This window comes from Dasypus novemcinctus, chromosome 10 (genome assembly GCF_030445035.2).
Source record: "Dasypus novemcinctus isolate mDasNov1 chromosome 10, mDasNov1.1.hap2, whole genome shotgun sequence".
NCBI classification, from domain to species: Eukaryota; Metazoa; Chordata; class Mammalia; order Cingulata; family Dasypodidae; genus Dasypus; species Dasypus novemcinctus.
Genome location: NC_080682.1, coordinates 124,933,177 through 124,960,929, shown reverse-complemented (window position 1 = coordinate 124,960,929; position 27,753 = coordinate 124,933,177). Strand labels below are relative to the sequence as shown.

The 27,753-nt window shown below is 35.7% G+C and overlaps 1 pseudogene; it reads left to right on the top strand.

Annotated features, from left to right (window-relative positions):
• Positions 1-23,434, top strand: part of LOC101445604 (heat shock protein HSP 90-beta pseudogene) — a 76,735-nt pseudogene extending 53,301 nt beyond the window's left edge.
• Positions 23,435-27,753: the final 4,319 nt, after the last annotated feature.

Genomic DNA, 27,753 nt, shown 5'->3' with positions numbered 1-27,753 from the left:
TTTCTCTGACCACAGTGGAATGAAGCTGGAAATCTTCAAGGGCCAGAGACCCAGATTAGTCACCAAGATATGGAAGTTAAACAACACACTCTTAGATAAACAGTGGGTCAAGGAGGAAATCACAAACGAAATCAGAAACTACCTTGAAACTAATGAAAATGACAACACAACATATCAAAGTTTATGGGATGCAGCAAAAGCTGTACTGAGAGGGAAATTCATAACCATGAAGTCATATATCATAAAAGAAGAAAGAGCTAAAATTGAAGACCTAAAATTGAAGACCTAACTGCACACTTGGAGGAATCAGTGAAAAAACAACAAAGTAACCCCAAAGGAAGTAGAAAGAAAGAATTAACAAAGATCAGAGCAGAACTAAATGAAATAGAAAATAAGAAAGCACTAGGAAAAAAAATTAAGAAAACCAAGAGTGGTTCTTTGAGAAGATCGGTAAGATTGATAAACCCTTAGCTAAACTAACAAGGAAAAAAAGAGAGAAGATGAAAACACACACACACACACACAAAAAAAAAAAAATGAGGAAGGGGTTATCACCACTGACCCCACAGAAATAAAGAGTATCATAAGAGGATACTTTGAAAAACTATACACCAACAAGAAGGACAACTTAGAGAAATGGAAGAATTCTAGAAACACAGAAGCAGCCTACATTGACAAAAGAAGAAACTGATGATCGCAACAGAATGATCACAAGTAAAAAGATAGAATCAGTTATTAAAAACCTCTCAACTAAAGAGTTCAGGAGCAGACAGCTTCACAGGTGAAATCTACCAAATGTTCCAGAAAGAACTAACATTAATCTTGCTTAAACTCTTCAAAAAAACTGAAGTAGAAGGAATATTGCCTAACTCAACATTATCCTAATACCACTGCCAAACAAAGATGCCACAACAAAGGGAAATTACAGTACAATCTTTCTAATGAACCTAGATGCTAAAATCCTCAACAAAATACTTGCTAATTGTATTCAACAACACATCAAATGAATTATACACCATACCTTGCAGGGATGTTTCAATATATGATCAATCAATGTAATACACCACATAACAGATCAAAAGAAAAAAATCACATGATCATTTTATAGATGCAGAAAAAGCATTTGACAAAATTCAGCACCCTTTCCTGATAAAAACATTGCAAAAGGTGGGAATAGAAGTAAACTTTCTGAACATGATAAAGGGTATATATGAAAAACCCACATCTAACATCATACAATGGTGGAATCCTAAAATCTTTCCCTCTAAGAACAGGAACAAGACAAGGATTCCCACTATCCCTCCTACTATTTAACATTGCGTTACAAGTACTTGCTTGAGCACTGAGGCAAGAAACAGATATAAAAGGCATCTAAATTGGAGAGGAAGAAGTAAAAATTTCACTATTTGCTGACAACCTGATCCTATACATAGAAAACCCTGTGAAATCTACAACAAAGTTTCTAGAAGTTATAAATGAGTACAGTGAAGTCACAGGTTATAAGATAAATGTGCAAAATTCAGTAGCATTTCTGCACACCAACAATGAGCAATCTGAGGAGGAAATCAAGAAAAAAATTCAATTTACAATAGTAAATAAAATCAAATTACTAGGAATAAATTTAACTAAGATGTAAAAGACTTTTACATGGAGAACTACACAACACTGATAAGGAAATCAAAGAAGATTTAAATCAATGGAAGATTATTCCCTGTTCATGGATAGGAAGACTAAATATCATTAAGATACCTATCTTACCCAAACTAATCTACAGATTTAATGCAATCCCAATAAAAATCAACACAGCATTGTTTACTGAACTGGAAAAACTATGAAATTTACTTGGAAGGTAAAGAGGCCCCAAATATCCAAAGACCTGTTGAAAAAGAAAAATCAAATTTGAGGTAACACACCACATGACTTTAAAACCTACTACAAGGGAAGCGCCCAGTGGTTAGGGTGCCCGTCTACCACATGGGAGGTCTGTGGTTCAAACCCTGGGCCTGCCTCCCTGATCTGTGTGGAGCTGGCCCACATGCAGTGCTGATGCTCTCAAAGAGTGCCGTGCCACACAGGGGTGTCCCCTGCATAGAGGAGCCCCACGCGCAAGGAGTGCACCCTATAAGGAGAGCTGCCCAGCGTGAAAGAAAGTGCAGCCTGCCCAAGAATGGCACCGCACACATGGAGAGCTGGCACAGCAAGATGATGCAACAAAAAGAGACACAGATTCTCGTGCCACTGACAACAACAGAAGCAGACAAAGAACATGCAGCAAATAGACACAGAGAAAAGAAAACTGGGGCAGGTGGGGATGGGGGGAAATAAAATAAACCTTTAAAAAAAACATACTACAAAGCTATAGTGGTCAATACTGCATGGTATTGGTACAAGGATAGATATACTAGCCAATGGAATCAAATTGAGAGTTCTGATATAGATCCTCGAATATACAGTAATCTGATATTTGACAAGGCAAACCAAACCCACTCAACTGGGAGACAATGGCCTCTTCAACAAATGGTGCTTGGAGAACTGAATATCCAGATCCAAAAGAATGAGAGAGGAACACCATCTCATACGTCACACAAAAATCAACTCAAGATGGTTCAAAGATCTAAATATAAGTAAAAAATATAAAGACCTTGGAAGAGAATGTAAGAAAGCATCAACAGGACCTTGTAATAGGAAATGGCTTCATGAACTTTGAGCCTCGAGAAGTTTGTCAAGAAATGAAAAGGCAGCCTACTGAAGAGGAGAAAATATTTGATAACCATATCTGATAGGGGCCTAATATCCAGCATGTATAAGGACTCAAAAATAAAAACATAACCCATTTTAAAAATGGTCAAATGATTCGAATAGACAATTCTCCAAAGAAGAAATACAAATGGCTAAAAATGAAAAGATGTTCAGTCTCACTGCTATTAGGGAAATGTAAATCAAAACTAGAACGAGATATCATCTTACACTCATTAGACTGTCGGCTATTAAAAAGCAGAGGACTTCAAGTACTAGAGAGAATGTGGAGGAATGGGAACCTTTATCCACTGCTGGTGGAATGTAGAATGGTGCAGACATTATGGAGGACAGTTTGGCAGAGGACAGTGAGTGTTTATCTTGTTGTAGTGGGTTGTATCAGTGAGTGGAGACCCACATAATGAGTGGGAAGATGTTGGACTCCCACCCTGGGGAATCCTGTTTTGTTCTCAAATAGAGGGGAAGGAGTCTCTTGAGAGCATAGGTAGTCTCTAATAGGGGAGGAGAGGCCTATATGTCAAGCCCTCAATGTTGTTGCAAGTAACTATGAATCTTGTTCTTCAAGGAGTGAAGCTTGATGGTTGCTGTGGGTCCTAAGGGGAGTGGGAAGGAGGAATAGAATAGATGGACCATGGGGTATTTTGGGGGTGATGGAACTATACTACACGTTCTTCCAATGATGGATACAGGCCATGTTAAATTTCATCAAAATTTGTAAAATGTATGGACCAAAATGTAAACCATATTGTAAATCATTGACCATGGTTAGTAGTAATGTTTCAATATTTGTACATCAACTTTAACAAATATACCACCCACATGTAAAATGCAATTAATAGGGGAAAGGGGAAAAGGAGGAAGGCATTGGGTATATGGGAATCTCTTAAAATTCTGTACATGACTTTTCTGTAACCTAAAGTTTCTTTGAAAATGAAATGAAAAAAAATGAGACAGTGGGAGAATAAATGGCAGAAAATGTTACTGTAGGTACAAGACAACAGATCTTACCGTGATGAAACACAATGTCAAAAATTTTAATATTTTTCTCATTTTTTATTATTCCAATTTTTTAAAAAAATGTATATATTTTTAAAAACTATCATTATCATTTCATTTTCTCATTAATTGTATTTGGTTATTTTGTTGGTTTCATTTTTGAAGAAGTTTTACAGAACAGAAGGGTTACAACTGCGATAGGGGAGGACTGTTCATTCATTGCTGATGGCAATGTACAATGGTGCTGCCACTGTGTACAACAGTTTGGCCATTCTTCAGAAACCTAAGTATAGAACTACCATATGACTGGGTAGTCCCACTACTCGGTATATATACCCAAAATAATTGAAAGCAGGGACTCAAACAGATGTTTCCACACTAATATTCATAGTAGCATTATTCACAATTGCCAAAAGATGGAAGCAACTCAGGTGTCCATCAACCAGTGAACAAATAAATAAAAATGTAACATATATGTGCAATGGAATTTTATTCAGCTGTAGTAAAGAACAAAGTCCTGATTCATAGGACAATGTAGATAAAACTTGAAGACATCATGTTGAGTGAAAAAACCAGACACAAAATGACAAATATTTTATGATCTTGTTCCTGGGGATGGGGTAGGGCTAGGGAATGGGAAGTTAAAGCTTAAAACTTGCAGGATATTTCTATCCCATTTTATGCAATGTTACCTTAATATATAATACTGTGCTTTTAAAATCAACATGCTGTGCTTTTATTTATTTCAGCCCATTTGAAAATGTATAAGCTCCCTTTTTTTAGGTTCTCCAAATGCCTATTTTCTGGAGCCTTACTTATTTTTCAGTATTCCCATGCTTTGCTTTGTGAAGGTTCAGGTATTCTAAATTTGGCAAAATAACTTTTCACTGGGTTTTCTCATAATGAATAATAATGTACGAAATCTTATTATCTTTTCTACTTTTTATAATCACTCTTACACACATAGTTTATATGGCATACTATTGCTCAAATTAGCACTGTCTCAAAGACATGTATGAGCATAATTTATAAATAAATGATCAGTAGACAAGATGAGCACAATGATTGAAGTGTTTCTATTATGCATGTTTCTCTATAGTGATTGAAACGGTAGGGGCTGAATGCCTCATAATATGATATCAGTCCCCTGCTGTTTTTAAGGAAACAATGATATAAAAGGAAGAAAGGAACAGATAAGTGATTAATCTGAGACTTTCCTAAAAGACCAAAGAAACGTTGAAGTGTTTCTTTGCTTAATGGAAATTCCAGACAACATTTCAATACTTAATATTCTAAGCTCTAAGTCAATTTAATCCTCTCTCTGAGTTCAAATTGAATTGCTGATTTGCCAAATCCCATGAACTATTATAAGTTAAAAAGTTTGTGCTCTCAAGGATGAGTTATTCTTAACCCGAGGTCCCCAGTGGTCTCTGAATGGACTTCAGTGGGTCTGTGAAACCTCTTGAAATTATACCAATATGTACATACTAAATACACATATATCATAAAAGCATCCATTTTCAACTCTGAATGGACTTCAGTGGGTCTGTGAAACCTCTTGAAATTATACCAATATGTACATACTAAATACACATATATCATAAAAGCATCCATTTTCAAATGAAGTTTAAGACCTTCTTTCACAGGTTCCATCAAGACAATCTAAACTGTGTTTCATGTATGAGGAAACAGGTGGTTTCTATATGTACAAAGTCACATATCCAACATCTGATTAAAACATGATTAGGAACTGATTCTCCTGATTCCCATTGAGTGTTCTATATTAATACTGTGACTCTGATCAGGCCTAATTAAAAGAAACAAGGAAAAAAAGAGTACAAGTACCCATCCATCCTTCCATCCATCTACTCATTCACTCACTCATTCATTTAGTAAAACATATTTGTGTTTACTAAAGAAATATATGATCTGGTGAATAAAACAGATGTAGTCCCTGAACTCAGTTTACAATCCTATAAGGCAGTAAACACTAAAAAATAAACAAAAGTGCATATATAAAGCTTTAGAGTATCTATTAAGAAAATCCACAAATTCTCGTGTTCAGAAATAACAAGGAAACTTTATTCTGTAGAGGTATTTAGGAAGAACCATCCTAAAGGAGAGACATTTAAGCTGAAACATGAAGCATGAGAAGAAATGGCCAGCTGAAAGTTTACAGAAGAGTTTTCTAGACCCTAGGAAGAATATAAGATGATCCAGGAATTGAAGAGAAGCTAGGGTTGCTCAAGTATAGGGAGCTTGATAGGAAAAAGGAAATTGAAATGGTTCAAGAATGAGGAGATAGAAAGTGTCCCATTAGGGACGCCTTTGAGAGAGCATATACCCATTAGTTAGTATCTGCTGGTACTCCACCACACGTATTTCTTTTGAAGTCAGTTTTGTTATTCTAAATTTAGAAGTGTAAACTGAAAGCTGCCCAAGGTCATGCATGTGGTAGGTATCAGAGCTAGGATTCAAACACAGGTTTTCTTGGACCATTTTGATACCTCTGCTTCTAGGCCCTTTGTTAGTGCTAAAGTAGAATGCCTGCTCTTATTCCGTCTCCTGTATTTGATAAAAGTTATTTATTCACCCATTTGATACATGAATACCCTGTGCCTGTCACTGTCTAGGAGTGGGTTCCCAAAATACATAGATATGGGAAGAAAAGTGTGCACTTGATGGAAAAAGCATACTGTGGAACAATTGAGGATCAAGGACATATTTTTTGCCTACCTCTCATTTTGCCATTCCCTTTATCTTTTCCCTGTCTATGGAAATGCTCTGGTCTTTTGAGTACTCCCTAACAACTTCCCCTTCAGTGAAACTTGCCATACATCAGTGATCTGTAAAAGTTCAGTTTTCCCCCAGAGTCTGAAATTTCAAAACAGCAATTCATTTGATAGGTAGATTCAGCCAAATGTGAATTAATATATTTCAAAGTCATGATAAGAACATAAATTTGTGTTTGAGGATGCAATATTCCTTGTTAGATTTAATTATTTTTTATTTTCACTGGTGAATTCAGGTAGAAATAAAATGGAAACTTTAGAAATTATTAAAATATTTCTGTATCTGTATCTCAGCCAAACTCAGGACCACAATTTATAGTTGAGCAAAATTAATTATGTAGTTTTAATGTCAATAGAACTTTTAATTTAGTGCAAAGGATAAATGGGTAAAATGAAAATAATTCCATCAGCTATATGACTTCTTTTTCTATGTAATATCAAACAATTATTTTAACTGACAGCTGTGTGTTTTTCTCCATAGACCATGAGACCTTCTGCTAAATGCACTGTGAAATATGAGAGAATCATCTAGAGCATAATATGTGCTGGTAGAGATACCTAAATTAGGCAGTATTATAGAGAAATGAGGACAATATGATCAAAATAACTTCAATTCAGGTCCCAGCAGTCCTTCAAAGTCTGTTTGAACTTAGGCAAGCCTCAGTGTTTCTTCATCTGAAAAATAAGCGATTTGTGTTAGGTCTGTGATAGCAAAACTTCTAGATTTCCTGGTTTAATAAGGCAAAAAATATTAATGCAAAGTAACATGGTTGACATTGGTAGGGTGGGTATACTTTTATTTTTGCCAAATATATCTACCTTATTTGATAAAGAAAAAGCCATTTTTCTTTTAAAAGAAAAGTGATTTAATTCATTGTTAATTTAATAAACATTTAATAAAGCAATTATTAATAGCAAAGACTTAAAATGAATATATTTAGCCTTTCCAAAAACTCTATACTCGTTTTACTCTGAGCGTCAAAGGAGAGCCCTAGCTTGTGGGGTGTGGAAAGCACTGGACAACATCGCCATCTCTGTTGTCACCTCCAATGCTAATGTTCTCTCATCTGTGAAAACTGTGAAATAACAAATGCTTGCTCTGTTTCCATTTTGTCTGCAATTTTCTCAGGTAGGAGGCATCTATCCAGGATTTGCATGAGACTTGGACTTAAAAAGTTTGATTAAACTTTTTGGCATAATCACACAGTCAAAAAAAGTAAATCATCAGGAATACTGGACAATAAGAAGAGGGGATCATTCTTGGTATAGGAAACAATTATTTTCCATGGTTAGTTTTTAAAATGCTAGTTACCCTGAGAAAGCTGATAATGTAAATATCAATGCAGACCAATTAAATGTAAAAGGCAGTGCCTCCGCAATTTTTTCAAATGTTGCTTATGGGCAGCTTTTATAGAGTCAGCTAGAGTGGCCTTGAGCAATTAACCTAATCTCTCTGTGCCTCAGTTTTCTCATGTTCCAAATGAAAGTAAAATTGACATGTTTTGGTAATGGATGGTGATGATGGTAGAACAACAGTATGAACACAATTAACTGCATTGAAACATATATATGAATATTATTAAAAGGGGAAATATTAGATTGTAAATACAGTAACTGAATAATTTTTAAAAAGTACATTTAACTATGCCACACAAAGAGTGAATCTTAAGTTAAACCATGGACTATATTGTTAATATAACCAAATATAAAAATATGCTATCATCTATTATAAAAAATGTTTCACATCAATGCAAGGTGTTAATAAGAAGGTGATATATAGGAATCCAGTATTTTATGCATGATTTTTCTGTAAACCCCAAACTTCTCTTATAAAGAAAAATAACTAAGAAAAAAAGTAATAGTACTTATTTCATATGATTGTTCCAAGGATTAAAAATGCAATGTATTTAACCTATGTAATTCATAGAAGGAGCTAAATAAATATTGATTATTAGTTATTACTACAATTATATCTTTGTCATGTTTTAGATGGTCATCTTCTAGACTGTGTTTGAGTTTCTGCTACGTTATATACATCATCCAAAGTATTTTCTAAAATTACACAAAAAAGTTTGGTTAAACTTTTCAAAAAAAGAAAAAGAAAATCATCAAGAAAAATGGGCAATAAGAAAGGGGAATCATTTTTGGTTCAGGGAACGATTATTTTCCATAGTTAGTTTTTAAAATGCTAGTCACCCTGAGAAAGCAGATAATATAAATATCAGTGCAGACCAATTAAGTATACCAGGCATTGTCTTTTTTACAACCCATGCAGAGAATATCATTATCTACATTTTACAGATTAGGACACTGGTACATACACATTTTAAAGTAACTTTTTCAAGATTGCAAAGCTAATTTCAACCCAGATCTAATTTCAAATCTTTTATTCTTCCTCTTCATTGCAGATTCTGAACATATTTACCTGTTCTTAGTATAGTGACCAAATTACTTGTTCTTCCCAGGCCCACTTCCCCCTCCCAACCTTTTTCACATGGTCATGGGTTTCAAGGAGGTTGCAGATTTGTGGGGGTGAATCCGGCTGTGAGGAACTGATAGAAACAGTATTCCCAATGTCCAATGAAAACCAAACAAGTTTAACTACTCTTCATTCTGCCTTCCATACATCTCGTTCTTTAATGCTTTGCTTACTTTTTCGTCCTTTCTTCATGTTCATCTCCTTCTTTGGTTTTCATTCCTCCAATAGATTGCACAAATGTGGCAGATATGAGACAACTTTCATATCATGACAGTTTGTAAATTCAGAGAAAAGATGACAAATAGCCCTTGATTTAAATATAATGGTAGTCACTGGGCAGCCATACACTTGCAGTGCCATAACTTTACTTTATATAACTGTTACTTCAACTTCCATATATTTCTGCATTATGTCTTTGACAAAGCAGTGCAAACTCACTGCTTAAAAGAAGAGAAACATGGTTTCAAGTTTCCAGAACCTAGAAATCCGAAATCAAGGTGTCAGTGGGCCATGCTCTTTCTTATTCTTTAGAGGAAACTCTGTCCTTGACTCTTCCTAGCTTCTGGTGGCTTACTGGCATTCCTGGACTCTCTGCCTCCGTTGTTGCATGGCCGTCTCCCCACTCATGTCTCTGTCTGTTCATTCAAGTTTCCTCTTCTTATGAGGACACCAGCCATATTGAATTTGGCCCTCCCTAACCCAGTGTGGACTTTTTTCTAACTAACCCCATTTTCAATGACCCTATTTTCAAATGAGGGCGCATTCACTGAACTATGGTTTAGGACTTGAGCATCTCTTTTGGGGGCGTATAAATCAATGCGTAATAGTACTATAAATATGCTTAATAATCTCAGTTCCTCTTCAGTCTGTGTCTTAGTTTGCCAGAGATGCTATAGCAAAATGCCACAGGCCAGTTTGCTTAAACAATAGGAATGTATCATCTCATTTTTGGAGGATAGAAGTTCCAAATGACGGTACTTGCAGACCCTGCTTTCTCTGAAATCTGTGGCATTCTGAGGTGGCTTGATGGCAATCAATCTGCTTCCAAGGATTTCGGTCATATCTAATAACAACACACACTGTTTCAGACTGGCCTCATCTTAATGGAATCCTCAAAGTTCCTATTGACAAATGATTTCACACTTATAGGAAAGGGATTTAGGACTTAAAAAGCCCATTTATGAATGATTTCACACCTGAAAAAGGATAGGTGTTTAGGACTTGGACATATCATTGTGGAGGTATGATTCAACCTACCACAATTTAGAAGGACATTTCTAAGAACTCTGGCTTTTGCACTTGACTGAACAGCCAAGAAAGCATTTGATTCTGTGAAAGATTCACTTAATCCATACTCTTGCTCAGCCACACAGCAGATAAAAGTTGTGTTTGAAACTTTTAACTGAGTACAGCTTGGAGGGAATTTCTGGGTCAGGTATTTGCACTTTCAAGTTGAAAAGCCAACTCAAGCCATTGATCTCAGGAGGGGATAGTCAAAATTTTCTCAAAATATTATTCGAATTACCAAATATTTTTAAATTCTTGTCTCTAAAAGAATACAAAGGAATATAAAATCGCTTTACTTGGAGATTAAACCATGTACTATTTTATCCACATTTTTTGTTTTAATGAAAATTAAATTTTAAAGTGATACAAAGATATTTAATGGTGCCTTTAGATTTTGCACTAAGTAGGTTGCATGTTAAGAACAGAAGAATGGATGAGGCTTTGAGGATCCATCTAGTCCACATATTTCAAATAGCATTTTGCACAATGGTAATATCGGGCTGGCTGCTTCAGAGTTACCTGACTGAGCTTGTTAGAAAGAGATTCTAGAGCCACACACTCCTGTCCTAATGAGTCACACTCTCCAAGTGTAGTACCCTGGGAACCCTGCTTTAAACAATCCTGAGAGCCATATATCAAGTCAATTTTTCTGCCTAAAATAGGGCATGGAAACTACCTCACAAGGAGGAGACAATACCAGTTTCAGAAATATTACTTGCATATTTTTAATAGGACTTCTAATATTTTAAATCTTATTGACTGCATTTATTTTTACATTTGTTTAACCAAAAGAATGGTGAATTCCTTATAGTTCTTTTAAGATACTCATTATGGACACATGCACAGACACACATAAGCATGTACAGATTTGTATACAATGCTTCACGTTGTGAGAGGCAACACTGAGGGATTACCATAACCTATATAAGGATTGGTTATTTGTATCTCTTGTACTAAAAGCTTCTGTCATTTGGAATGTTTCCTCTCCTTTCCATTCCCCTTCTCCTCTTACAATCCTCTTTGCCCTATCTCCACAGGAAGGTCAAGTTCCTCTTGCTTATGAAGATTCTCTCTTCACTATTGTGGAAACGCTGTATGTACATTTGTGTATTGTAACACACACAGTTTGTTACACTTTCTCATGAATGAATGTTTCTCTACATATGCATTTCTTTTAAAAATTTTTATCTTTTTACTTATAATCTCATTATCACCCATTGTTTTTCTGTTACCATTAGTTCTTTTTCTGTATTTTCCTTCAACTCCTTGAGCACTTTTAAAGGCTTTGTGTTGCATGTCCTCATTTTCATTTTCTTTCTTCAAGTTTTCTGGATTTTTATCCTCTTCTTTTAAATGGGCCATCATTTCCTGTTTCCTTGTCTTGTATTCTTTTGTTTCCCAAGGTACATTTTAATATTGTAAAATGGTAACTCTTGGATTGATTCCCTAAGATGTCTGTTTCTTGACTTTGTAACCAAATGGTGACAAGGCAGTGCTTTTCTTGAACTTCAGCCCTCCTAACAGGAAGGTCTGCCCAAGGTGAATGCAGAGTACTGGGTTTTCCCTACCTTTCTGGACCTCGTCTTGTCCTGGAGTTTGCTTGCTAGTGGTTTTGGAATTTGCAGTTTCCAGGAGTTTGGTTGTCCCCTGTTTCCCAGGAGACAGCTCTCCTTCTCCTGAGTACCTGAAGCTGGAAGGCCTTTGTGCCAGACTGTCTGCCTCTATACTTGCTTACACTTTTTTCATTGTCACAAACTGCTGTTGCCTGGAGGGCAAATTCTGGGAGAAGGATCTTTCCCAAGTCAGTCTTTCTCAGCTGAAACTGGGCCAGAGGCCCACAAAGGGGACATAGAACAGCTCCAAAGTGCCCCGAGGAGGGAATCAGAGGATCCACAAGATCTCTTCTGAGGATTCCCTAAAGCTGATCTTTCATGGCCTGCCTAGCAAATCAGCCCTTCATTTACCTTCCTCTGCAGCCCTGGTACTAATAATCACCTAAATGGTTACGTTATTTATTTATGCTCCTTTGAACCATGGTCTGCTGTCCTTTCCTTTCAGTCTGAAGAACTACTTTTAGCATTGCTTTTAGGGCAGTTCTAGTGGTGACTAAATCCCTCAGGTTTTGTTTATTTGAGAATGTCTTAATCTCTCTCTCATTTTAGAAAAAGAGTCTTGCTGGATATAAAATTCTTGGCTGACATTTGTTTTCTTTCAGCACTTTAAATATTTTGTACCACTGCCTTCTTGCTTCCATGGTTTCTAAAGAAAAATTGACACTTAATCTTAATTAGGATTTCCTTCTTTGTAACATGGTCTTGAGCTTTCAAAATTCTCTCCTTGTCCTTGGCATTGGACCATTTGATCCATCTGAGTATGGTTATCTTTGAGTTTATCCTCTTTAGTTTTATTGGGCTTCTTGAATGTGTATATTCATGTCTTTCATTAAATTTGGTAAATTTTCTACAATTATCTCTTTGCCTGTTCTGCCCCTTTCTTTCTTGTGGGACTCTCATAATGTGAATATTGATACACTTGACTTGTCCTACTAGACTCTTGGGCTCTTTTTTGGTCTTTTAAATTCTATTTTCTTTCTGCACTTCAGCTTGATTCATTTCAATTGTCTTGTTTTCAAGTTCACTGATTCTTTCTTATGCCATTTTCAATCTGCAGTTGAAACACTCGAGGGGATTTTTTCATTTCAGTCATTGTGGTCTTCAACTCCATTATTTCTATTTGGTTCCTATTAGGAATATCAGGTATTCCCAAATTGTTAATTCTTTGTTTTTCTCATATCCTTTAGATTTTTATCCTTATCCATGTTTTTTTATTTTATTCCTTGAGCATATTGAAGATAATATTTTATAGTTTTTGTCTGATAAGTCCAAAGTCTGGTCTTCTTTGTTAATTCTTTCTGTATAATTGTCTTCTTCCTTTGAGATGGGCCAGCATTTCCTGTTTCTTTTTTTGGTCTTTTAATCTTTTGTTGTACACTACATTTTAATATTTTAAATTGTTAACTCTAGATTTGGTCCCTGAACTGTCTATTCCTTAAGTTTGTGGCCAGCTTGTGATATGACAGATTTTCTTGAATGCCAGGAGCTAATCAAAACAAAAAGTACCTTTGGCAGCCATTACAAATTGCTCTGCTTTGGCCGGTGTTCTCTTTCAGAGCTTACCCTCCTACCAAGAAGATCAGCTGGAGGCAAATGTGAAGTTTAAGGTTCTGTCTATCTGAGCCTGGCTGGTGTGCCGACTTCTTTTCTGGGCTTTGCTTGCAAGTGGCCTTAGGTATTCTTCTGTTCACATTTTACAGTTCAAATGGAGGCCTCCTCTACTCCTTCTGAAATAGACCTTCACCCCCTCCTTAATGATCTCTTGAGTGACTTTATGCTGTTAGTCCTTTGCCCCAGGCTACCTTGACTCATATCTCATACTGCTTTAATGTCTGCAGTGTGCTTCTCTCCCATCAGTACAAATTCTGGGAGGATGAAGCTGAGCAAGCTACCTAGTTCAGTTTTTCAGGCTTCCTCCCAATAAACACTGACATAGTGTTCTCCTAGGGGTTATTTTACTCCCTTTAGAACAGGGCCGGGGACCCACAATGGAAATACAAGCTGGCTCTACCTGTAGAAGGAATGGAGGAGAGCCAGCCAGGTCACTAGGAGCTTGTTCTATGGCTTTGAAAACTGCATTTTCTTGACTCAGCCCTTACCCAGGGAAGGCAGCCCTTTGTTTTCCATAGTTTCAAGGAAGGTTACTACTGTCTTTAAGATTCCTCTACTGCTTTCACCTGATGGGTAGCTGGAACAATGACCACCATCAGAGCTGGCCCCTAGTGATCTGATTTAGCTGATCAAAAGTAGTGGTCAGTGACCAGACCATACACCCCTGGAATAAGTACAACTAGGGCTCTATGTTCAGCCCTGGTGAATGGAATTTTTCCTGGAGCTTCCCACTCCACCACTTGCCCAACCCCAGTGTAATGTTTTTGATATTCATCCACATTGTTTGGTGCACCAGAAATGCACTCTTCCTTTATTTTTGACTAGTTTTATGTATACACCATTTTGTTTATTCATTCACCGTTCACAGATATTTGGGTTGTTTCAAGTTTCTACTTCTTAAAAAGGCACTATGGACATTTGAATAGAAATCTTTTCATATGCACATGTTTTCATTTTTCTTATGTAAATAATTTTAGAGAGTAGCTATACCATTTTATAGAAAAAAAAGTGAAAATTCTCATTGATCCATAAGCTCAACAATACTTGCTGTTGTCAGCTTTCATTGTTTATTTTTGCCATTATAGTGGTAGTGGACTGGTATCTGCTTGTTAGTAGATATGTATTTCACTGTGGATCATTGATGATAAGCACATTTCCATGTGCTTATTAGCCATTTTTATACCTTCTTTAGTGAAGTGTGTGTTCAAGTATTTTATTACTAATTTATAGGCATTTTCTACAAAGTAGTAATCAGTCCTTTGTTAGATATGTATATTGTGACTATTTTCTCAGTCTGTGGCTTGCCTTTTCATGTTCTTATGTTGACTTTGGAAAAGCAAAACTTTATAATCTTTGACACCTTGATAAAATTCATTTATTAATTTCATTGTTAGTGCTCTTTGACACCTTGATAAAGTTCAATCATTCATTTCTTTGTTAGTGCTTTTTATGTCCTACATAAATAATCTTTACCTTCTACATAGGATTGCTTCTATAACAATTTCAATCTACTTAATATACACAGCTAGTTATAACTATATTAATTTCTTACATTACCTTTGAATTTTATATTTTGCAAGAGATTTTTATCTAATTTGTCAAATATATTGGCATGAAGTTTTTCATAATATTTCAGTATTAACTTGTTGACTTCTAAAGGATCTATAATATCTCTAATTTTATTCCTATTAGTAATGTGATTCTTCTATTTCTACATTGGTCACTTAGTCTCTCTTGTTCTCCCTCTCTGTTGACTAAACTTGCTAGTAGTTTATCAATTTTATTAATATTTAAAAAACAGTCTTTCAGTTTTGTTGATTTTTCTATTGTTATTCTACCTCAATTGATTTTCACTCTTGCATTTATTTCTTTTCTTCCACCCACTTTCCAAGTAATTTGCTAGTCTTATTTTAACTTCTGAAGATGAAAGCTTAACTGATTTTAAAGCTTTCCTATGTTCTATTATAGGCATATAACCCTATAAGTTTCCAACTAAACACAGGTTTATTTGCCCCCCACAAATGTTTCATTTTGCTCTCCTTATCACTCATTGAAGTCAATTTTCATTTTCACTAGTCATTTATTCTTTAACCCATAGATTATTTTAAATTGCATAGTTTAATTTTCTAAAGACTTTTGTATTTACTAGTTATAGTTTTGTTATTTAATTCTAATTTATATCTGGTATTTCAGAGAAAACACTATCCTTTCAAATCACAAAAATTGAGCATTGTTTACAGAAAAGTATATATTCTAAATAGCCTATGGTCACTTAAATAGCCTATGGTCACTTGAAAAGAATGTGTACTCTGAAATTATCCAATGTGGTGTTCTTTAAATATCAACTAAAGTCAAATTACTTAAAGTATCATTCAAATCCTCTATATCAGTGATTTTTCAGTCTTCCTCTACTTTTTCTATCCAGTACTGAAAAAAGATTGATAAAATCTTCAACTATGGGTGTGAATTTGCTTATTTCTCAACCCAAGTTCACCAATTTTCACATTTCAAATATACTTTGAACTCTATTAAGTATATATCTATTTAGGATTGTTATGTTTCTTTATGAATTAATTCCTGTTAATATGGAATCAACTTATCTCTGATAATACTATTTTGGAGTCCACTTTGTCTGATATTATTATAGCTACTTTAGCTTTCCTATGATGATTTCTTACATCATACATTGTTTCAATCCTTTTATTTTTAAGCTTCCAGTGTCTTTAGATTTAACAAGTATCTTTGTATATATGACAGCATTTAATTTGGGTCTTATTATTTTATCCAGTCTGACAACTTTTGACCTTTATTCAGAATGTTACGTTTATTTATATGTGATTTAATAATTGACATGGTTAGGTTAAAGTCTATAATTTTATTCATTTCCTATTTTTTCCTTCTGTCTTTACTTCTTTGATCCTCTTTTCCTGCATATTCCTAAGTGAAGCAAATACCTTTTACTATTCCATTTTAACTCCTTTTTTGACATTTTAAGTCTTTTTTTAAAAGTCATTGCTCAATTGTTCAAGGAATTATATTTGGATTTTTTAATTATCACTGGCTATATAGATTTCATATCTACTGCTTTATTTATAATGTAACAAATTTATACTAGAATACTTACTTATCTAGCTCCATAATCCTTTGTACTATTGCTTCTATATACTTCATATCTATATAGCTTATCTATCAAACATTTATTATTTTTGTATTCAATATCCAAATGAATTTAAATAATTAAACAAAAGAAAGAAAAATTGTCCTTATCCAAATGCTATCATTTTTAGTTATTTTCTTTTATTCCTGTAAATTTAATTCCCACTTGGTGCCATTTCCCTTCAGCCTGAAGAATGTCCTTTAGTATTTTGTGGGAGAAGAAAAGGATAGTATAGGTGTATTGGTGACAAGTATTCTCAGCTTCCAATATTCCTGAAATTATTTTTTTGAAGGATAATTTTACTGGATACAGCATTCTAATTCGAAAGATTTCTTTCAGCAGTCTAAAGTTGTTTTGTCCTTTTTTTTCTAGTTTCCATCATGAAAATTCAGCTTTTAATAGTTTCACTTTATATTATGTGCCTTCTGTCTCCTTTTACTTTTAAGATTTTTCTCTATATTACCGCTTTTCCATAAAGTACTATGATAAACCAGTGTACAATTTGCTTTATATGTTGTATTGTTCAGGGTTCTCTAGGGAAACAGATTCAACAGGAGATATCTGTAAATAGTATGAGATTTTATAAAATTGTCTCAGGTAACTGTGGGACACACAAGTCCAAATTTCTATAGGGCAGGCTGCAATTCAGGAACTCTGATGAAGTTCCTCCTTGAATTCCCCAGGAGACGCTAGCTATCTGAAGTAGAGATGGAAGTTATCTCTCTGAATGCTGAAATCATTTCTCCTCTTAAGGTCTTCTAATGATTAGATGTCACTCGTTGCTGAAGTCAATCTCCTCAGTCGACTGTCAAAGTAACCAGCCTTCTATCCAATCAACTCACTGATGATTAAGTTTCATTAAACATTCTTGTATTTATAATTAGTCTAGTGCTTGCTTGACCAAACAACTGGGCACCATTTCCTGGCTGAGTTGCCACATTAGCCTAACCATCACATACATTTGGTGTTTGCCAAGATTCATGGAACCATGTTCTCTTTTATCATCAAATTTGAAAATTTTCAATCAATACTTCTCAAAAATTTTTGACAAATCTCTTCCTGATATTCCAGCTATACATTTATTAAATCACTTGATAGTATGGCACCACATGTTCCTTTTCCTCTAGATTTATTTTTACTTTCTACATTTCACTGGCACTCCCTCCTATTGTGTTCAACTTGCTCTTCTTTTTTCAGATTTTCCATTTTTTTGTTATGGGATTTCCATATAGTTCATTTTTACAGTTTTAACCATTTTCTGAAATTCTCTATATGTCCAATTATATTCATATTTTCTTGTAAACTATTCAATACATTTAATTTGTTAATTAACTTAATTTCATTTTGGTTGTTAATAGGTCTGTTTCTATTGATTGAAGTTTTTCTTGACTGTGGGTCACATTATTCTATTTTTTTCACATATCTTTTATTTTGGGGCTCCAGAAATTAGGTATGACACATTGTAGATATTTTGGGTTTTGTTGTCTTTTCTTGTAGGGTGTTAAGTTTCATTCTGTAAGGGAGCTAAACTACTGGAAGATTATTCTCAGCTTTGTGTTTTTGTTTTGTTTTAGGGTAGGTATATTTTGTTTTGCTTTTAGTTCCACCACTAATGCATTATTTTGGCTTAACTCCTAAAGCTATACTAGAATTTACTCCTAAGGCTTGGAGTCATGTCATCAGGCAGTCTAATATATTTAAAAGTCTTGTTAATTTATAGGAATGGAACTCCAAATTCTTTCACCCTTGGTGTGCAGCATCTGCAATTTCTGCTGACTTCTTTCTTTTGGTCATTTTCTGTGCCTTCACACAGTTGTCTTTTTTTTTTTTTCCCCCCCAGTGTTTACAATAATTATCTGTTGAAGGGTTAGTTCAATTGAAGCTATACCATCATCTTGAACCAGAATCTGTATTATTTTTTCAGTGTGACTGTCCAGTCATATCTCTATATTTGCCCCTCGAGTGTGTGTGTGAATCTCATTCTTTCACACTCTTTCATAAAAATTGTTAAATTCATACACATTGAAGATCTATTTATTCAATAAACTGTATTAGAAAGTGAAAGATACAGATGACGTGGCCCAAATATTGTGTTCTTAGGATGTTTTACGTATATGCAATTATTTAAGAACAACTTGAGTGGCTTCTATGTATAGATGATCATTCTGAATAGTAGGGATATCGAAGTAAATAAACATAGGTAGGTGAGTGAATCACAATATTGCAAAATCAGTGATACGTTAATTCTTTGAACTCATGTGCATAAAGTCTTCAAATACCATTTTTGTTTGATTGGTTTTATATACCGAAGGTAGTTCTAGTTTATAATCATTCTACTTTTCCCATCTGAAAAACATGTTGAAACGCAGTATCTGGGACCCTACCCTGAAAGATTTGAGGTTATGATAATGTTCATTAAGCCCTCATACGATACTGATGGAAATTAACTTTGGGAACTTGTTTCTCACTGTATATGAATATTAGGATACATTTACCCCAAAACCTTTGGAAAGACCTCTATTATTTTGTTTAATTTCCCAACTATAGTAAGCAAAGTAGTATTTTCTAGGTCTCCTTCCAAGCTGTATGTTGCAAAGTATCTCCACCCATAAGCTGAGAAATTTTGGTATCCCTAGATCTGATATTTCACAAAGTTGAATGTCACAATAATGCCTTAAAATTGTTCTAGAAGATTCAGTAAGGCACATATAAGCATCCTTGGGTCATTTTCTATAAACTGGAAGAATAGAATAGCCTGTATACCTGGCGGCAGTGACCTTGTAGGTATTATGTCTGGAAATAATATATACATTTTGAATGGAGGAATGGTATAATTAGCTTCCATTCAAAAATCATCTATTCTGCTTTTTTTTTTTTTTTCATTTCAAGACAGCTAATTGGTGTTGGAGAACAAGATGACAAGAAACAATTCTTGCCTTCAAAGAGCTTTCACTGTGGTAAGAGAATTATTAGGGTGCTACGTAAGGGAAAAATATGTCCCAAATTTGTTACCCTCTTTTTCTCTACAACGTTCATCTCCTTAGATTCACACAGTCAAATCCAGTGGAGGAAACGTATCTCTATTTACAAATGAGAAACTAATTTCTGACAAACAGGTTAGAGCCCAGGACTATTTCATGCCTTCCATGCAGGGAGATGAAGACGGTCAAGTAGGTTGAAAATAATCTATTCATGATTTGGGAGGGTGTGGTGTGTGTTGTGTTGTGTTTGTTTTTTGACCCCCTGTTTTGTTCTGTGCTGTGGAATATTTTCATTCCTGTCTCTGTTTATGTCCTTGCTAGAATCAAACTAATGTTAAATGACAATCACATTTAAGTTAAATGTCTTTGGCTGAATTTTGGTGTTTCACAAACAAACTAGGCACTTATTTTTTCCTACAACTCCTTCTGCCAAAACTGACATCCTCTCTTGGGACGCACAGAGGGATGTGCTGTGTGATTGACTGCTGGCTGAGGAACATGAAAGAGAAAGCCTGGTGGTGGGTAAGGGAATTATATCAGACAAATTGGGACAGGAAACAAGCAAAGGGAATTCATGGCAAGAGGCACTAGGCACTCTGGAGAAATAATTATATAAGAATCTATCCTTAACAGCAGTTAGTCTGGTATTTAGCCATATTCTGGATTTTCATTTAATTCCTGAAAAAAAAATACCACAGTTCCAAAGATGCTCTCTCTGTGGGATATAATTCTTAAAAAAAAGGAAACAAATAGAATTTGAAAGGATGCATATAGGATGAAGCTGTCAAACGCTACTTTATTTCAAGTTGATACTGGATTTGCAAGATCTCTTTCTTGAGAAATGGCTAATATTTACATTTTCTGTAAACTTTTTTCCTACAGGATAACTTCTGGAGTAACAGTTTGCATTTAGTTTGTACCCCTTATTAACCAAAGACTAAGAACACCAGTTACAGTCTTGATCATGAAGACTCAGGATAAAGGACTGGAAGAATTAGCATTTCTGAGGGGCTGAACTTCTATGTATGCCAGTAATGGTGTATGACTATTTATCCTACATTAGAGCTTAAAATCTTAATGTTAATTTTTTCAACAGATTCTAATACAGTAGATTTTAATACATAAATGAGTGATATAAAAGTTGCCATGATAAACTAATATAAAAATCTGAAAAATTATGTTATTTCTCATGACAATATAAAAAACTTGCATTAACATGAAATAAGGTTTATTCTCTAAAAGGAATTCAAAAGGCAAGGGCTGCTTATTAATATCTTTTGTGGAAAAAATATCCATTTAAAATTTGAAAATCTATTCTAAATAAGGGATTCAATGTCTAAAATTAAACAATTATTAATGTTAAATTAATTTTAAATATATTGAACAGAAAAAATATAAAAATATAAATATTATATATATCATAATATTTACTATAATGTTTGACTTCAGAAAGGCTCCTCATATTGGACAAAACAATTTAGTGCCAGTTATGAAAATGTAGTATTAAGAGAAAACGGTCATTTTGATTATCATTACCTGTCAGTGGTTGTCAGGATCCAAAGCAGAAATATGCTACTGATTTATCATTCTAAACATTCCCTAAAAAATATTTAATGAAATTAAACTGAGATAGAAGATTAGGAAATGTCTAGCTTCACTATTAAAATTGTTTAATTAAGTATTTTCTACCCTAGAATATTTGTGAAACTAAAAGTAAACAAAGGAATATTATTAAAACCAACAGTTTAGATTCATTCAGGCAGCTTTTTAGGCAGTTCTGGCCTAAAAGATGCTTTTTTTTTTACTTTTCATTTTCCATTATCCTGTTACTATTATTTTTAAATCAAGGAGTAACACCCTCGAATCACCCCTGTGCAGCCTTTCTGCTGCCTGTGAGCCAGACATTGTCCCTTCCCACTGTGCTCTCTGATACTTGCACCTCATTCCATTCAAGACGCCCAAGGAAGTGCACCATGGAGAAGATTTTTTGCTGCCAAGGCAGAGATTGCCCAACTTATGCCTCTCATCATCAGTAAAGTCTCTTCCAGCTAGGAAATTTTCCTTCAGGTGTTGATCTCTAAGGCTTCTGATGCATTGGACAAGATTTGCTATGAGAGACGGACAGATTCCTCCAAACTGAATAACGGTAAAGAACTGAAAATTGACACCATCCCCAATCCCCAGGAGTGTTTCTTGACTTTGGCAGACACAGGCATTGCCATGAAAAAGGCTGATCTCATAAGTAACTTGGAAACCGTTGCCAAGTCTTATACAAACTTGGTGGCAGAGAAAGTGGTTGTGATCAGAAAGCACAAGGGAAATGAGCAGTGTGCCTAGCTGTCTTCCCCTGGGGGTTCCTTCACTGGTTGTGCTCACCATGGTGAGTCTACTGACTGGGGTACCAAAGTGACCTTGCACTTTAAAAAAGACGAGACAGAGTAATTAGAGGAGAGGTGAGTCCAAGAAGTGACGAGGAAGCGTCAGTTCATAGGCTACCCCATCACCCTTTATTCAGAGAAGAAACTAGAGAAAGAAATCAGTGAGGAGGCAGAGGAAGAGAAAGGTGAGAAAGGAGAAGAGGATGATGAAGAGAAGCCCAAGACTGAAGATGTGGGCTCAAATGAGGAGTGGTAAGGACAAGAAAAAGAAAACCAAGATTAAGGAGAAATAGAGTGATCCAGAAGAGCTGAACAAGACCAAGCCCATTTGGACCAGAAAGGCTGATGACATCACCCAGAAGGAATATGGAGAGTCTAAAAAAGCCTCACCAATGATTGGGAAGACCACCTGGCAGGTAAGCACTTCTCTGTGGAAGAGAAGGTAGAATACAGAGAATTGCTGCTCATTCCTTGCCATGCTCCTTTTGACCTCTTTGAGAACAGGAAGAAAAATAGCATAAAACTTTATGCCAGTCATATGTTCAACATGGACAGCTGTGATAAACTGATAACAATGTATCTCAACTTCATCTGTGGTGTGATGAAATCTGAAGACTTGTCCCTAAACATTTCATGAGAAATGTTTCAGCAGACCAAAATCTTGATGGTCACTCTAAAAAACATTGTCAAGTAGTGCCCTGAGCCCTTCTCTGAGCTAGTGGAAAACAAGGAGAACTACAAGAAATTCTATAGGCACTTTCTGAAAACTTGAAGCTTGGAATCCTTGAGGACTCCACTAACCAGCAATGCCTTTCTGAGTCACTGCACTATTATGCCCCAATATGGAGATTAGGTGACTTCTCTTTCTGAATGTCTCTGACATGACGAAGACCCAGAAGTCTCCTTCTGGTGAGAGAAAAAAGCAGGTGACCAACTCTGCTTTTGTGGAAAAAGTATGGACGTGGACCTTTGAGGTGGTATATATGACTAAGCCTATTGATGAGCACTGCATTTCCATCTTGCCCTCTGTTACCAAGGAAGGCTTGGAGCTACTTGAGGATGAGGTCAAAGGGCTTGGAAATATCTTAGAAGAAGAAAATGGAGGAGAGTAAGGCTAAGTTTAAGAATCTCTGCAAGCTTATGAAGGAAATCTTGGGTAAAATGGTTGAGAGGGTGACAATCTTCAATAGGCTTGTGTCTTGCCCCTGTTGCTTTGTAACTAGCGTGTATGGCTGAACAACCAACATGGAGCAGATCATAAAAGTCCAGGCACTTTGTGACAACTCTACAATGGGCTACACAATAGCTCCAAAGCACTTGAAGATCAACTCTGACCATCCCATTGTGGAGACACTTGGGCAGAAGGCTCCCACAGAAGCCTGAGTGGCTTTGTCCCACCCAGTTCAACCTACTGATATCTACTGTTCAGTTTTTTCCCCCCTCCCATCCTTGTCTCTATAAACCAGGATGCAAGGGTTTCAAGCCTCATCCCATTTGACAATGGAATTGGATTTTGTGTATTGAGTTTTATTTATTTTGTTCTGAAATTAAAGTTGCAAATAAAGATGCAATTTTATACTTCATTTGTATCTGAAAGACAATGAAAGTTCTAGTTAAGACTCAAATTATCCATCATTACCAGGCAAGGTTGGTTACATGTTTTGGAAGCTTTTAGTTATTATCCATCTAGATGCCCTCATAAGGACCTAATTGTGCTTCATATAAGCAATAAATGTGTGTTAAATAAACTAATACAAAGTTCTTCCAATTATTCCTCTCAAAATACATCTCAAGGTTTTCTCTCTCCATTTCTACTACTACCATCTTGATCCAATGCAATAACTTCCTAAATGGTCTCCTCTTGAAACTTTTAACTGATCACTAAGTAGCCAGAACTTCTTCTTAAAAACATATGTCAGATAATATCACCCACTCTTCAGTGTTTTTCTTTGCACAAAGAATGAGATTAAAAATCCTTACTGTGGGGAAGCAGACGTGGCTCAATCAATTGGGCTCCCATCTACCATATGGGAGATCCTGGGTTCATTTCCCAGGGCCTCCTTGTGAAGGCAGGCTGGCCTGTACCCGCGGAGAGCTGATGGCCCACGTCCACAGAGAGCTGGCACAGCAAGATGAAGCAACAAAGGGAGACAAGCAGACACAGAAGAACGTGCAGCAAATGGACACAGAGATCAGACAGTGAGCAAGCAGCAGGGGGAGGGAGGATAGATAATTAAAACAAATCTTTAAAATAAAAACCTTACTGTGACTTAAACCACTTAAGACTTACTACCTCACCACATGCCAAATGTTAGCTTCAACCACATTGACTAATTTTTAGAAGAAACACCATCCTTTCCACACTATGGCCTTGGCCTTCGTTCTTTTCTCTGCCTGGAAAACTTTCTCTGCTGTCATATGGCTGGTTCCTTTCCTCATTCTTGGTTTATAGTAAATGTCAACTTCCCAGAAAGTTCTTTCCTGATTACCATATGCAAAATACACTTCCCACTGTTCCCATCCTTGCTCTCCCCATCACATTGTTACTCTGTCACAATAGCAGGAACATCTCACTACCAACATCACCGACCCCTCTCTCATTGAATTCTATGTGGAAGCACTTTTGGAACAACCTGAAAGCATTAATCATCTTTCAAAAGGACTTTTTTAACCTGTCTATATGTGTAGCTGAACTTGATCTAGGACAGTGTCAAAAAATAAAAAATTAGGTCACAGATAGCTGACAGTATTTTGAAATGAAATTCTATACTAGGTGAGAGTTCAGCAAACAGAAATTCAGGTCTTCACAGATCCCCTACACTCAAAAGTATAGTTTGGAGAGAGCACTAAGTTAGGCCCAAGTAGGTACTGGGAGCTGGCATAAAAACAACTTAGGAATTGCACATGCAGGGAGAATAAAAGGACCCGAGGGGAAGGCAACGTAGGTGGTCAAACACTCTGAGGTTATCCAGAAACAAGAGGATCACAGAAACAAAGGCAGGAGTGTATAGTCAAGGAAAGAGATGGAAAGTATCAACACAGAGCAATCTGTTACTCAGACTTCCTTTGTGAAAAGGCCAGGTAGCCTGGTCAAGACTTAGCACAGCAAGCATCTATGCTAACCAGGAATTTTCTGAACAGCATTCCTGCCTTGCTCTCACCACAAATTGCATGCGCTCTCCTACTCAGCTAGCACTTCTTTCCGACCCTGCCTGCTTTAACCCTTATTTTCTTCATTCCCCATTCTTAGAACTGGCACCATTTGTGTTAATCAGCCAGTCCTTTGAAGCCCTTTCTGCCACAGGAATTCAGTGGGTCAGAAAGACGTTTTGTCTGTTTGCTCTGATTGGTTGAAAGGACTTAAACAAATCTTCCAAACTGATTGAATCCAATCCATGTTGATGGGGCAATTCATGTTTATGCTCTTTATTTTTCCCTACTCACTTCACCTGTAATAGAACTGTGATTCTCAATCCCATCAGGCCCAAATGCCTTCTTTAATAACTACGATATGAAGTCTGTTTTAGTGTCCTAATGTAATTCACGTAGTATATTAGCCACATATTCATATTACTTTAAAATTAATATAATGACCTAACAGTAATCTATAATAGAAATAAAAAAAAAATTATTATTATAAATGTTCATTCAATATGTAAATGCTTTGGCATGGCTACTTTTGAAACTATAAAGCAACAGTCATCTCCTCTTTCCTATAAATGGAATTACTATTAATAAATGAGCCATAAATGCAAACAGATGGCTATTGATGACTCAAATATTCATCAGTGGCATTATTATACATGACGTCACTTTTCTAAATGGATTTTTACCAAGAGATGTTCAAACAAAATACAATATTCAATCTATTTGTATGACATATTCTTGGACAATTTAATGAATATTAAAACTATATTATTATGGGTTTCTACATTATATAGAGATACATTTTAGGATATTTGTAGTAATAGATTTTTTTTATAACTCTAATAAATGTCCACCAATATATTTAAAAGTTTAATGGAATGCAGGGCAATCTTTTGATAAATTGGATTGCCCAGAGCACTGCAGGGAGCCTGGCATCCTTCCCTATCACTGCCCTCCTCTACCACATGACAGTAGCACATGCTTCATTGTGTCAACAAAAGTACCCTGAGGATATTGTGCCCCTGTTGAGATAGAATGAGGAAAGATGGTCATGAATTCCTTGCTCAACCCTCCTGTTGCCTTCTCCTGCCTTTTTGCTACAATTTTGGTCCCCTAATTAAAAGAGGTTCAAATTGTGGGGAACTTCCAAGAAGTAAACAGATGTTTCCTAGGTATAGAAGGAGGAAACACGGGATAGGTTCATTATGATTAGTGGAAACATACCAGTGGGAAAAAGGACTGGGGTATGAGGCTGGAGTGGTCACATGGATTTAGAGATAATTACTTCATACACATAATACTGAAGTCAAAATAGGTTTAGAGTAGGTGCTCAATAAATACTCAGAATTTACAATAAAGCAAGCAGAGCAGTTGCTGACAATTTTATTAGTTTGTACTTAGAATTTCTTTTCAAAACATAATGATACTAAAACCCCAAGAGCAACTAATGCATTTTTCCAGGGATGCTAGTCATCATGTTCATGAATTTGCCTTCTGTTTAAATGTCAGTTAGAAAACAAATGTTCGTGAGTTATTTCTGGTTTATGCCTGAAGCACAGGTGTTGTTATCAGTAGAAAGTGACTTCATGAGGTAAAATACACAACAGTGAAATTCCAACATGCTTGTAAAAGTCAAGAGGATTTTATCCATTAATCTAATTCTGAAGCTGAAATAAAAGCTTAACATAGACATGATCGAGTACAGCGAATGACTGACTTGGGAACTAGAACACAAGCTACTTCATGGATTTATTGATGACCTCATCTACAGGAGATGAGTGGCCAGACTTAAGCCTTACCTTCAAGACTCACGTGAACTGGTTTACATTACAGTACAACTCTTCTTCTAGTCCCTTTCTGCCTTTACCATTACCCATTCCACATGTGCAAAATTCTAAATATTCTTTATTTTCTGTCATCTTGCGTAAAAATAAAACAAGAAAATTCCACCGGCCTCGCTATCATCTTGAGAATTTCTAACTTTTCTCACTGTAAGAGTAATATCCAAATATTTTGTTTTATAACTTTCAAACAAAGGAATGCTGTATTAAAGTCTTCAGACTGATCGGAGATTGTGAGCTTTAGTTTAATGCATATCACCGCTCATCCTAAAAGATGAGAAGAGAATGCTGAAAGGAAAATGTACCATGGAAAGCCATGCAGGGGACATCTGGCCACGACTTCTCCCTATCTGCCTGACGTTTGGCCAGAAATGGGCATAAGCAACAATAGAAGCTAATCCTGGATCTTACATCTGTAACAAGTCATGTAATACATACATTCATTCCCTTGTTGTAAAAATGAAAATAAGCTTTTTTTCCTCGGGGGGGAAACCTAGAATCCTTTAAATAAGAGACTTTTGAGTCTTATTAATGAAGTATTAATTTTCATCTAAGAATAATGATTGTGGGGACTTATCCCCCAAGCCACTATCCATCAGGAAAGGAAAACACAGTCATAGTAGTTTCCTTTACTTCAAGTGATTCATTGTTAATGCAAAATGTATTTCTTAATGACTTCAAGCTTGAATGACACTGTGAAACCACAAAACTTGA